Source organism: Nerophis ophidion, linkage group LG21 (assembly GCF_033978795.1).
Source record: "Nerophis ophidion isolate RoL-2023_Sa linkage group LG21, RoL_Noph_v1.0, whole genome shotgun sequence".
In the NCBI taxonomy this organism is placed as follows: Eukaryota; Metazoa; Chordata; class Actinopteri; order Syngnathiformes; family Syngnathidae; genus Nerophis; species Nerophis ophidion.
Genome location: NC_084631.1, coordinates 15,994,194 through 16,008,512, shown reverse-complemented (window position 1 = coordinate 16,008,512; position 14,319 = coordinate 15,994,194). Strand labels below are relative to the sequence as shown.

Below are 14,319 nucleotides of genomic sequence, written 5' to 3'. Positions count from 1 at the left end.
CGGCTCAATAAAGTTCCCTAAAATCAAGTGGTAACTCAATTTACGAGCTCTAATTGTTTTAGGACGGAACCCTCAGTTCTTTTTTTGCATGAAAATAGCCATACCTTTGAATCAGTAGTAAAAGTGCAAAATACTAACCTCGTTTCAGAATGTGTTTACTGTCCACAATTCATGAGATTTTTTGTTGATTTGTGATTATTTTGGGCTTGTTGGTCTAATTGCATGATTATCAGGGAGGGCATGGCATATTTGGGACAGTGGCTGTGCCAGCAACATGAGGATTCCTGGTCCAATCCCCATCTGTTGTGTCCTTGCATGGCAGCTCCTGCCATCAGTGTGTGAATGTGTGTGTGAATAGGTGAAAGTGGAAATAGTGTCAAAGTGCTTTATGTTCCTTAAAAAGGTAGAAAAGTGCTATACAAATATAACACATTTCCCATTCTCTCTTGGGGGCTAGAGGTCCTGGGTTCAAATCCCAGAAAATCCCTTAATGATGATTTTAAACTATTAGCTGTGTTTGCAAAATCGCACGCACACAACGGATCAATGAAAATGTATAAAATCAAATACAGTAGTAATTTGGAGGAGGAAGGAAGCCGGAGTACACAGAGGGAACCCACATAGTCACGGGGAGAACATGCATACCTCACACAGAAAGATCCCAAGGCCAAGACCTTCGTATTGTGAGGCACACACACTAACCTCTGTTCCACCATCTCACTCAAAGTGCAAGAGGTCCTGGGTTAAATTCCCGAACAAGCCCTTAACAGCGATTTTAAACTCTTAGCTCAATTTTCCAAACTGCACACACTCAAGGGACCAAGGAAAATATAAATCAAATACAGTTGTACTTAAATCTACGACCACATCTTGTTCTATAGGACTGAGCTCATAAGCCTTAGTTCATTTTGGTATTAAAAAATTGTGTTAAATCCAATTTGGGTTAAAAATGCAATATAGAAGCTCAGTTTCAGATTGTGTCCCTTATCAAAATACCACATTTAGGTTTAACTTTTTATTTATTGTGATTCTTGCAAAATCACAACTCAGAGCTTGTTAATCTAGTCGTATTATTTTCGCTTCGGGTCTGGGCTTCAATTAATCAATCAATGTTTATTTACATAGCCCTAAATCATAAGTGTCTCAAAGGGCTGCACACATACGGGTAAGGAAAATCTCACCCCAGTGGGACGTTGATGTGAATGACTATGGGAAAGCCCGATATATATATATATATATATATATATATATATATATATATATATATATATATATATATATATATCGGCTGGCTACGGGGTGCTAGCCAATTACTTCTGTCTGGGGGGCGGGACTTCCGGGAAGAGATAGGGAAGTGACGTTGTTGATAGCGAGTGAGTGTTCGAGTTGCCCGGGAAGAACGTTGGAGAGACACATGAGAGCTGTTGTATGTTGTTTTGCATCTTGTGCAATAAAGATAAGATAAAACGGAGAAGTTGTATGAGCCTGCATTCCTGGGATTATTACACTGGTGTCAGAAGTAAAACGGCGAGTTCGAAAGAGACTTTGTCGCGGTAAGGACACGCTGCGTACCGCGCATTAACTTCAGTCTGTGAGTTAGCTAGGACCGTTAGCCGTTTATCATGTTTAGCTCCGGTGAAAGGAAGTATAAAGTGGAGCGGGATGACGCTTTTTTGGAGTGGGTGACTGTCGAACAGCCGCGCTACTGCTCGCCCACTAGCGGCTCGTCGACCCGTGAAGATGTAAAGTTGCCGCCGCCCGCAACTTCCCCGCACGGCGCGTCCCCCCCACCGTCTGCTGCATCAGTGAAGAAGCTAAAATTTGCCGGTGGATCGGATTGGGAGGCGTTCCACGCTCAATTTGAACTGTTGGCAGACGCTAGCAGGTGGGAAGAAAGGGACAAAGCATTGTAATTGGCTTTGTGTCTAGAGGGAGAGGCTCTTTCGTGCCTCCTGCTGCTGGATCCTGAACAGCAGCGATGCTACGCAGCCCTGGTGGGGGCGCTCAAGAGGAGGTTTGGGAGATGGACTCAGCCAGCACTTTTTAAAACTGAACTGAGAGGGAGGTGCAGGAAGCCTGGCGAGCCACTCCGGGGGCTCGCTAATGACATTGAGGGCCAGGTGCGCCGTGCATATGGTCACCTGCCTGCTGAGGCACGAAACGAGCTCGCAACTGACCTGTTTGTTGGAGCAATTAGTCCTCCTGACCTGCTCGTGCAAGTGCAGCTTCAGCACCCGAGGTCCCTGCAGGAGGCACTGGAAGGTGCTGTTGAGAGGGAGATGCTGGGAAGTGCGGCTGCAGCTGGGGAACCGGAAATGAAACCCCATCCAGTGAGGGCAGTGTCGTCACACCCGTCTGGTGACAGGGCGCCGGCTTGGGCGACAGAAATTACCGAACTACTGAGGGCGGTGACTCTGCGCCCCATGCAGGTCTGCTGGGGGTGTGGCCAACCTGGACACTTTCGCAGGGAGTGCCCTGCCACTCGTCGTGAGCCGGGAACTGTCGGGGGTATGCGGGCCCCTACGTCCACCACGAACCCTGACTCGCCAGCACACGCTCGTCAGGCAGGGGAGGGAGCCCGTCAGCACAGCCAGGGAGGGGGGCTCCATCCCCCCCAGAAGCAGACGACGACTCGCCTTCTTCTAGTCCTCGCTTTCTGGCAACCGGAGGAGCCCAGCGGCACAGCCAGGGGCAAGGGGCTCCGTCCCCCCCTCAGAAGTAGACGACAGCACTGTGCCACCAATGGCGGTGGGCTGGACACGGTGGGGCCCCAAAGGAGGGGGCTCCTGCCTCGTTGCTGTCTCTGTCCAGGGGGTGCCTACCGTGGGCCTGGTGAACACAGTGTCATCAGTAACGCTGGTAAGACCAGATGTTCTGCCCAGCAGTACACCACTTGGGCCTACAGCAGTACAGCTCCGCACAGTCACTGGCCAGCTTACTCCTATGGTGGGGAAGGGGTTCCTGTGGTTGTGCGTGGGGGAAAAATGTCCGCCATCTAGTTTGGGTGGCAGACGTGCAAGACTGCTGCATCTTAGGGCTGGACTTCCTCCAAGTCACTGGGTGCCTGCTAGACATGGGGAGGGGTACACTTAACTTCCCGTTGGGCCCAACAGTTGCCATGGGTCCCCTAGTTCCCAGGCCCCTTCCCGTTTCACCGCATGCCTCTGCATTCTGGTTGCCTCACACCGCACCAAGTTACTACTCCTGCCCTCACCCTGTCTCCTTTCAGCCAATGAGGGGGGGGACAGAGCTGTTTACTAACTGGGGATGCCAGCCCCGGGCAACACCGGCCACATACCCTCGCCCACATCCGGGACCCCCGGTCATAGGGGGAGGGGTGTGGAGAGAGGAGTACGGAGACCTGGAAAAACAGCAACAGGAACAGCTGAAACAGCTGCTGATGGAATTTCAGGGCAGCTTTGCAACGAATGAGAGTGAAGCGGGAAGAACCCACTTGGCAGAACATGTAATACACACTGGTTTGGCGCGGCCCATCAAGTCTCACGCGCGCCGCATCCCCCTCGCTCGACAGCAGGTATGCGACAAGGCCGTGGATGACCTGCTGCGGGCCGACTTTATTGAGCCATCTGAGAGCCCCTGGGCGGCGCCTGTGGTCATGGTCGCGAAGAAGAAGGCTGATGATTGGCGATTCTGTGTGGATTACAGACGGCTGAACGAAGTGACCACAAAGGACTCTTACCCCCTTCCCCGTATTGATGAGTCCCTGGACCTAGTTTCCGGCTCTTCGTGGTTCACCACTCTGGACCTTAAGAGCGGATATTACCAAGTACCCCTTTCTCCCGAATCTCGCCCTAAATCCATGCACCTGCCACTTTTGCCCGGGTTATGGACAAAGTGCTGGCTGGTATTCCACGCCAAGAGTGCCTGGTAAACCTGGACGACATCCTGGTACACGGGCGCTCTTTCGAAGCAGCTCTGGGGTCCCTGAGGAGAGTCCTGGAGAGGATTCGAGCAGCGGGCCTTAAACTGCACCCTGAGAAATGCAGTTTCATGCAACGAGAAGTAACCTTCTTGGGACATGAGCTGGGTGCCGATGGCATTGGCACCATGGGCAAGAAAGTGCGGGCCGTGAGAGACTGGCCCGCCCCTCGAGACCAAGGACAGCTGAAGAGCTTCATTGGGTTTGCCTCTTACTATTGGAGGCACGTGCGGGGTTTTGCTACAATCGCCGCGCCCCTATACAGTTTGCTGGAAAAAGGCAAAGACTTTGTGTGGTCCGAAGGGTGCCAGGAGGCATTCTGGGGGTTGAAACGGGCCCTGTGTGAGGCCCCGGTACTCTCCCCACCTGACCTCGCCCTGCCCTTCTTACTGGACACTGATGCCAGCGGAGTGGGGGTGTGGGGTGTACTTGCACAGCCGTGGCAGGAAGGGGAGAGGGTTGTGGCATACTTCAGCCAGAAACTCACAAAGTCGGAACGTAATTACTGTGTCACCCGCCGAGAACTGCTGGCCGTGGTGCTCTCTATCAGACACTTTAAATACTACCTGTGTAGCCTCCCCTTTGTGATTAGGACTGACCACTCTGCCCTCCAGTGGCTAATGACTTTCCGGGAGCCGGAGGGGCAGGTCGCCAGGTGGTTGGAAGAGCTACAAGGATACGACTTTAAAATAGAACATCGGCCGGGCGCTCGCCACTCCAACGCGGACGCGCTCTCTCGCCGGCCGTGTGCAGCAGACGGATGTCGTTACTGCGAGCGCAGGGAAGCTCGGGAACAAGAGCGGCGGGCAGAAAGCGCCGAGGGTGTGGCCGTCAGTCAGGCTGATAACGTTGTCTGTAGGGAACTGCAGACTGTGACGAACACTGATTGGAGGCACGCACAGGAGGATGACACAGACCTTCATTCTGTCTTTCAGTGGGCAGAGGCTGGGCAGCGCCCGCCTTGGGAGGCGGTGGCACCATTCTCCAAGGCTACCAAGGGACTGTGGGCCATGTTTGACTCACTGCGGGTGTCCCAAGGCGTGCTGCAGTGGGCAGGTGGCAGGTGGTGGTGCCAAAGGGACTGCAAGGGGCAGTGCATGGGGAAGGTGGGTCTGGACATTTCGGGGTGGCCAAAACACTTAAGCGGCTGCGACAGGGGTTCTTTTGGGGTCGGCAAAAGAGAGATGTGGAAGATTTCTGCCGCCGCTGCGACCCCTGCGTTGCCCGCAAAGGCCCCACTGGGCGCTCACAGGCGCCGCTCCAACAGTTCCCAGTGGGGTGCCCCATGGACAGGGTGGGGGTTGACGTTACGGGGCCGTACCCACCGTCGGACAAGGGGAACCGCTATGTCCTCCCGCCATTGACTATTTTACAAAGTGGCCAGAGGCATACGCCATTCCCAACCAGGAGGCAGAGACCATTGCTGATGCCCTGGTGGGGGGCATGATAAGTCGGTTTGGCGTCATGGCATCTCTGCACAGTGACCGGGGCACAAACTTTGAGTCCCGGGTGTTTTCCGCCTTGTGCGAGCGCCTGGGTATCCACAAAACCCGCACTACCCCATTGCACCCTCAGAGTGATCGGTTGGTGGAGCAATTCCACTGCAACCTGGAAGATCAGCTCGACATTGTCACCTCCCGCCACCAGCGTGACTGGGACGAACACCTACCGCTGGTGCTGATGACGTGTCGCTCTGCTGTCCAGGAATCCACGGAGTACACACCGGCGCTTCTCATGCTAGGGAGAGAGATGCGCACACCAGCACAGCTGGCGTTTGGCCGCCCTCCTGATGCCCCGGCCTTCGCTGCAGGACCAGAGTACGCCAGGAAATTACAGGACCGGCTTGACTCAGGCCACGGTTTCGCTCGGGAGCAGCTGCAGGAAGCTGGTGTGAAACAAAAGCGCTACTATGACGTGACGACCCGAGGGAGGGATTTCGTGCCAGGCGAGTTGGTCTGGGTTTACAACCCGATTCGGAAGAAGGGCCGCAGTCCCAAGCTGGACAGCAAATGGACAGGGCCCTGTAGGATACTCCAGAAGCTGGTAGAGGTTGTGTATCGTGTCCAGCTTCCCCCCCCCCCCCCCCCCGGGGAAGGAAAGTGGCCCTCCACAGAGACAGACTAGCCCCCTACCGGGGGGATCCCCCTTCCCCTGCCTCGGATACACAGGTGACCTCTCCCTTGCCCACCCAGCCCTTTCCCAATACCCCGCTTACGCCCCAGGGAGAACCAATTTCCCCACCCCTTGTGTCCCCCGCCCCCTCCAGCTCCCTCCCGAGGACTGACACACCTGACCCAGTTGTCCCATTCCTGGGGACTGGAAGGGAGCGGCCGAGGCGGGAAAAGAGGCCTCCGGACCGCTTGCAAGACTTTGTGGTGTTCTTAGACTAGGGAAAAAGGGGGAGTGGGGGGGGCTTGTGTTGTAAACCTGTTTTGTGTGATGTAAAGGTTACGTTGTCTACATTGTTGTGTTTGCACCAAAGTGTTGCTCTGATTTACATGCTGTTGTGATGTCACCAAATGTTGCCTTACGGGTCAGTCCTCAAGGGCGAGGACTTTTTGTAAGGGGGGGGGTGTGATGTAGCGGCTGGCTATGGGGTGTTAGCCAATGACTTTGGCTGGGGGGCTGGACTTCCGGGAAGTTTTAGGGAAGTGACGTTGTTGATAGCGAGTGAGTGTTCGAGTTGCCCGGGAAGAGCGTTGGAGAAACACATGAGAGCTGTTGTATGGTCGTTTTGCATCTTGTGCAATAAAGATAAGATAAAACGGAGAAGTTGTATGAGCCTGCATTCCTGGGATTATTACAGTATATATATATATATATATACATATATATATATATATATATATATATACATACACATACATACATACATATATATATATATATATATATATATATATATATATATATATATATACATATATATATATATATATACATACACATACATACATACATACATACATACATACATACATACATATACATATATATATATATATATATATATATATATATATATATATATATATATATATATATATATATATATATATATATATATATATATATATATATATATACATATAGGGGGAGACCGAAAGCAATTGACGTCGAGTGGGTCTACATAATATTGTGAAAGTCCAGTCCATAGCGGATCCAACATAATAGTGAGAGTCCAGTCCATAGTGGGGCCAGCAGGAGACCATCCCAAGCGGAGACGGGTCAGCAGCACAGAGATGTCCCCAACCGATGCACAGGCGAGCGGTCCACCCAGTGTCCCGACTCTGGACAGCCAGCACTTCATCCATGGCCACCGGACCTGTACCCCCCCAACACTAACGCACACACACACAAGGGAGAGGGGGGCAGAGGAGAAAAGAAAAGAAATGGCAGATCAACTAGTCTAAAAAAGGGGTCTATTTAAAGGCTTGAGTGTACAAATGAGTTTTAGGATGAGACTTAAATACCTCTACTGAGGTAGCATCTCTAGGGTTCCATCCATCCATCCATCCATTTTCTACAGCTTATCCCTTTCGGGGTGCAAGGGGGTGCTGGAGCCTATCTCAGCTGCACTCGGGCGGTGGGCGGGGACAAGTCGCCATCTAATCGCAGGGGTCTGGGGTTTAATTCCTGAAAAATCTCAAATTAAACATTTGTGTTAATAAAAGTGTGGTTACATATTGGCTCCCCAAATGAAATACCAACTTTTTTGAAAATTTGGTAATGCACAACTCTGGGCTACTTATTCTAGTAGTATGATTCTCGCTTTGGGTGCGAGAGGTCTCGTAATCCATTCCATTTCAATAGTGATTTGAAACTCTAAGCTCAATTTTCCAAACTGCATACTGGACTCTGAATCCAGTGATCCAAGTTCAAATCTTCGTGCGACCTCCATTTGACTTCCTTTTTGCAAGCCCTGGAGTTTGTAATTATTTTATTCAATCATGACTTTTTACCTGACTGTTTTAAAGTAATTCCATTTGTAACGTGAGACTTGGTCTTAACGTTTACCTCAATTTTCCAAACAGTAGACACCCAAGGGATCAATGAAAATGTATAAAATCAGGTACAGTCGTACCTATACTCTAATTGTTTTAGGACAGAGCTTGTAACCCTTATGTAACCTAGACGTGCTACAAAGCAATGCACTAAATATATTTATGGGGTGTTATGGGCTAGGAACAGAAGACTAGTTTCAACTCGTAGAGAGAGGCAGAGCTTGAATTGTAGTTTGGTTGACACCGTGTATTAGAGAATTAGTGATGGACAGCAGATATATACACACACAATGAGTTGAATGGCCATTCAACATGAAAGTAATTTAAAGAGAAAAACACAAGTACTATATACATATATACAATTCCATTTAACTATTCAGTGTCTCTGGATCTTGTTTAAATCTCAGTTCAGATAGTTGCTCTTGTGTTCCCTTTTAAAATCTCATAGTTCATGAGCATTTATGTTTTAAACGCAATTTTTGGGGCTTGTTGGTCTACTCATAAGATTCTCATTTTGGGTGCGAGACTCCCTGGTTCAATTCTCGAGTATACCTTTTTGTTTATCATGCATTAATTTTTCCATTTGTCAACAGTAAAAAAAAATTCATTAATGACTTTTGTTTTAATTTTAAACTTTAACCTCTATTTTGCTTACGACACACACTTAATGAATCAAATAAAAAATCAGTTGTTTTTTACATAAATATGAAGGTTCCATGGTGTAATGGTTAGCACACTGGACTCTGAATCCAGTGATCCAAGATCAAATCTTGGTGGAACCTCCTTATGAGACCTGTTTGACTTACTTTTTGCAAGCTTTGGTGTTTGTAATTCGTTTATTCAATCATGACTTTTTACCTCACACAGACAGTTGTAAAGTTGTTTCATTTGTGACGCGAGACTTGATCTTAAAGTTTACTTAAATGTTCCAAAATGCACACACTCAAGGGATCAATGAAAATCCATAAAGTCAAGTAGAGTGGTACCTCAATTTACGAGCTCTATTTTTTTTAGGACAGAGCTTGTAACCCTTAGTTCCGTTTTGCATGAAAATAGCGATACCTTTAAATTAGTGGTAAAAGTGCTATCTACTAACCCAGTTTGAGATTGTGTTCCCTGTTGAAACCTCACAATTCATGAGATTGTTTGTTGAAACATAATTATTTGGGGCTTGGTGGTCTGGTCGTATGATTCTCGATTAGGTTGCAAGACAAGCTCTGAACAGTGACTTTAACTCTTAGCTCAATTTTCCAAACTACACACACTCAAGGGATTAATGAAAATGTATAAAATCAAGTACAGTGGTCCCTATACTCTAATTGTTTTAGGACAGAGCTTATAACTCCTAGTTCTTTTTTTGCATCAAAATAGCCGTACCTTTAAATTACTGGTAAAAGTAAAATATACTAACCCAGTTTAAGAAAGTGTTCCCTGTTGAAATCTCACAATGGACCTGTTCGAGGAGTCAGTGGTCTTGTTCTCGCCAGACAGGTATAAAAACACTGAGAAAATGGTTTCCTTATTATCGAGTGGTGTTGATTTGGAAGCTAATGTCTACTTTTAATGTTTTTTGCGATGGAGTGTTGACTCCTTGAAAGCCCATTTGCATCGTTGTGGATTCAATGCATCCCGAAATAAAAAAGATCTTGCCGCGTGGGAAATAGGAGTCCAAGAGGTGAAGGAGGAAAAGCTGAGGACTACCAAAAAGTAAAATATACTGGTAACTTTTTGCCTGACCCTCTCTTTATTTCTGACGGTTGGGTATAAGAAAATGATGGCATGAAGCTCTGGCCGCCTCCCATGTACTTTGATATAGGCATGTACCTTGGTGTTACACACATAGAATAGAATAGAATAGAATATAATAGAATAGAGTTTTATTGTCATTATTGCAGTGAACAGGTTCAAAGAACAACAAAATTGGAGCAGATCCCCTAAGGTGCATATACAATATGGTAATATAAATAGTAAAAAAAGATAGAAATAAGAGATGTATATATATATATGTATGTATATATATATATATATATATATATATATATGTATATATATATATATATATATATATATATATATATATATCCACACAGATACATATATACATACATATGAATATATATACACACACATACATGTAATATTATTGCACATTATAGTCCGAAAAAAAAAAAAAAATGAAAAGACATGACACATGAGGACATGATGGACATATTGTGCTCACTCAGTGCCTGTTTAATGCACTATGGCTTTTGGGTAAAAGCTGTTCTTTAGTCTATTTGTGCCAGCTTTTAGCACCCTATAGCATCTGCCCGAGGGTAGCAGTTCTAGGTGGCCGTGCCCGGGGTGGAATGGGTCTTTCAGTATGCTCTGTGCTTTCCTGAGACAGCGGGAGCTGTACAGGTCAGCCAGGGAGGAGAGGGGGCACCCAATGGTCTTCATGGCGGTCTTTATGACCCTTTGGAGCGCCGTTCTCTCTGCGGCCGTGCAGCTGCCGAACCACACGCAGATTCAGTAGGTCAGGATGGTCTCAATGGAGCACCGGTAGAAGGACACCAGCAGTTCCTGAGAGAGGTGGTTGTTCCTGAGTATTCTCAGGAAGTGCAGTCTCTGGTGTGCCTTCTTGATGGTATCCATGGTGTTGGTGCTCCAGGATAGGTCGTCGGCCAGGTGGACTCCCAGGAAGCGGAAGTTGGAGACCCTCTCCACGCAGTCACCGCTGATGATCAGGGGCAGGATGTCCGTTTTATTCCTCCTGAAGTCTATGACCAGCTCATTGGTCTTGGAGGTGTTCAGGGCCAGGTTGTTGACTGCACCAATCCGACAGCTTCTCCACCTCGTCCCGATATGCAGCCTCATCTCCCTCCGAGATGAGCCCCACTACGGTGGTGTCATCCGCAAATTTGATGGTGGAGTTGCTGGAGTGGGCAGGTGTGCAGTCATTTGTGTAGATGGAGTAGAGAAGGGGGCTCAGCACGCAGCCTTGTGGAGAGCCGGTGCTGAGGTACAGGCTCAATGACATGTGGCGACCCAACTGCACCCTCTTGGGGCAGTTGAATAAGAAGTCCTTAATCCACATGCAGATGGAGTTCGATAGACCCAGGTCTGACCGTTTGGACACCAGTCTCTCAGGTGCAATGGTGTTAAATGCCGAACTATAATTCACAAAAAGCAGCCGCACGTAGCTCACCCCCGTTTCCAGGTGACCCAGGGAGGAATGTAGGGCTGTGGCGATGGCGTCCTCTGTGGACCTGTTGGCTCTGTAGGCAAACTGGTGTGGGTCAAGCTCAGGAGGGAGGACTGAGGTAATATGGGTCCGTACCAGCTTCTCGAAGCACTTCATAGCTATAGGTGTCAGTGCAACTGGACGGTAGTCATTCAGGCAGCTGACACAGTTCTTCTTTGGCACTGGGATTATTGTGGAGGTCTTCAGGCATGATGTGATGACGGCCTGAGAAAGGGACTGGGTGAAGATCTTTGTAAATACTCCAGCCAGCTGGTCTACACAGTCCCTCAGTACCTGTCCCGGGACCCCATCTGGGGCTGTAGCCTTCTTTGGGTTCACTGCCCTCAGCGTGCGTCTCACCTCATGCTCTTCCAGTATAAGGGTGCAGCTGCTATGGGTTTTAGGTGGGGGTGTTGTGACGGCCGCAGGTGTTTTTCTCTCGAATCGGGCGAAGAAGCTGTTTAACTCCCCCGCTCGAGAGGCGTCGCTGTCAGCCGACGGGTTACTGTGTCTGAAGTTGGTCATGTGTTTTACTTTGGCCTAAATTAAATATTTTTAATCATAAAAATGGCTAAACGACAACTACAAATATCAACACTGCAGTAGGATTGGCCACTAAAAGGAAACCAAACTAGTCAGAACGCACTGTAAGGCTCAGCCTTACAGTGTAAATGTGACTAAAGCGTGTTCATTTATGTCTTGAAGGGTCTCAAATGTTCAAAAATGTATTTAGAAGATCATAGAACAGCTTTTTATGCTTGAGCTATGAACATATTTGATCTATAATGAATGATTCCTATTTCCCACTTCACCGAAATTAAATTATTTCTGTAACCTTTTTATTGTGTATGAAATTCCGACTGTAACATTGCATTTGTGCTCAAATATTGTTTTATTTTTTTAAGTTTATTTATATTGTGCACGCGAGTAATAACCTGTGATTGATGTCAGCGATACACAAGGGACGACGGTATTATTATTTGTAAATAAAATCAATGAATATGTATGCTTATATACACTATATATATATACATACATATATATATATATATATATATATATATATATATATATATATATATATATATATATATATATATATAGTGTATAGTGCTGTCTAATTATTATATTTTTTTTAAATCAGAATAATCACATTTTACAATGTGTATTTATTATAATCAAGCACATAATACTCACTTCTATTGTATATATTAACCTAAAAAATTATCCCAATTTATGAGCACAAATGCCATTTTATAGTCAGAAAATCATACAGGAAAATGTTTGAATTGCACTTCATTTATTTGTTTTAGGCTTTTATCCAAACGACGATCTGGGTTTATTTTGAAAACATTTTTAACCAGTGAGGACACGAGTTAGAGTCCCTCACTCATCTTTGCTCTGACATATGCATTGACCGTACACAAAAATTCACATTGTAGGAATTTTAAATAATTTATTTGTAAATGATGGTGGAAAATAAGTATTTGGTCAACCATTCAAAGCTCTCACTGATGGAAGGAGGTTTTGGCTCAAAATCTCACGATACATGGCCCCATTCATTCTTTCCTTAACACGGATCAGTTGTCCGGTCCCCTTAGCAGAAAAACAGCCCCAAAGCATGATGACTACAGTAGGTATGGTGCTCTTGGGATGCAACTCAGTATTCTTCCTTCAAACACGACAAGTTGAGTTTGTACCAAAAAGTTCTATTTTTGTTTCATCTGACCACATGACATTCTCCCAATCCTCTGCTGTATCATCAGTGTCCATTTTGATATAAACTCAACTAGTCGTGTTTGGCGGAAGAAGAATACTGAGTTGCATCCCAAGAACACCATACCTACTGTGAAGTATGGGGGTGGAAACATCATGCTTTGGGGCTGTTTTTCTGCTAAGGGGACAGGACGATTGATCCGTGTTAAGGAAAGAATTAATGGGGCCATGTATCGTGAGATTTTGAGCCAAAACCTCCTTCCATCAGTGAGAGCTTTGAATGGTTGACCAAATACTTATTTTACACCATAATTTACAAATAAATTGTTTAAAATTTATACAATGTGAATGCTTGGATTTGTTTTTCGCATTCTGTCTCACACAGTTGAAGTGTACCTATGATAAAAATGACAGACGTCTGCCATCATTTTAAGTGGGAGAATTTGCACAATCGGTGGCTGACTAAATACGTTTTTGCCCCACTGTATATATATATATATATATATATATATATATATATATATATATATATATATATATATATATATATGTATACAAACCCATTTCCATATGAGTTGGGAAATTGTGTTAGATGTAAATATAAACGGAATACAATGATTTCAATATCATTTTCAATCCATTTTCAGTTGAATATGCTACAAAGACAACATATGTGATGTTTAAACTGATAAACATTTTTTTTTGCAAATAATCATTTACTTTAGTGTTTGATGCCAGCAACACGTGAAAAAGAACTTGGGAAAGGTGGCAATAAATAATGATAAAGTTGAGGAATGCTCATCAAACACTCATTTGGAAAATCCCAAAGGTGTGCAGGCTAATTGGGAACAGGTGGGTGCCATAATTGGGTATAAAAGCGGCTTCCATGAAATGCTAAGTAATTCACAAACAAGGATGGGGCGAGGGTCACCAATTTGTAAGCAAATTGTCTAACAGTTTCAGAACAACATTTCTCAACGAGCTATTGTAAGGAATTTAGGGATTTTACCATCTACGGTCCGTAAAATCATCAAACGGTTCAGAGAATCTGGAGAAATCACTGCACGTAAGGAATGATATTACGGACTTGTGACCCTCAGGCGGTACTGCATCAAACACTGACATTTACATGTGTAAAGGATATCACCACATGGGCTCAGGAACACTTTATAAACCACTGTCAGTAACTACACTTGGTCGCTACATCTGTAAGTGCAAGTTAAAACTCTGCTATGCAAAGCAAAACCCATTTATCAACAACACACAGGAACGCCGCCGGCTTCGCTGGGCCCGAAATCATCTAAGATGGACTGATGCAAAGTGCAAAAGTGTTCTGTGGTCTGACGAGTCCACATTTCAAATTATATTTGGAAACTGTGGATATGGTGTCCTCCGGAACAAAGAGGAAAATAACAATCCCGATTGTTATAGGCGCA

The 14,319-nt window shown here is 46.0% G+C and overlaps 1 non-coding gene across 1 annotated transcript; it reads left to right on the top strand.

Moving 5' to 3' along the window:
- Positions 1-8,654: 8,654 nt before the first annotated feature.
- Positions 8,655-8,726, top strand: trnaq-cug (transfer RNA glutamine (anticodon CUG)). The gene has a single exon. It is a non-coding gene; the product is annotated as a tRNA-Gln (tRNA).
- The last annotated feature ends 5,593 nt before the right edge of the window (positions 8,727-14,319 follow it).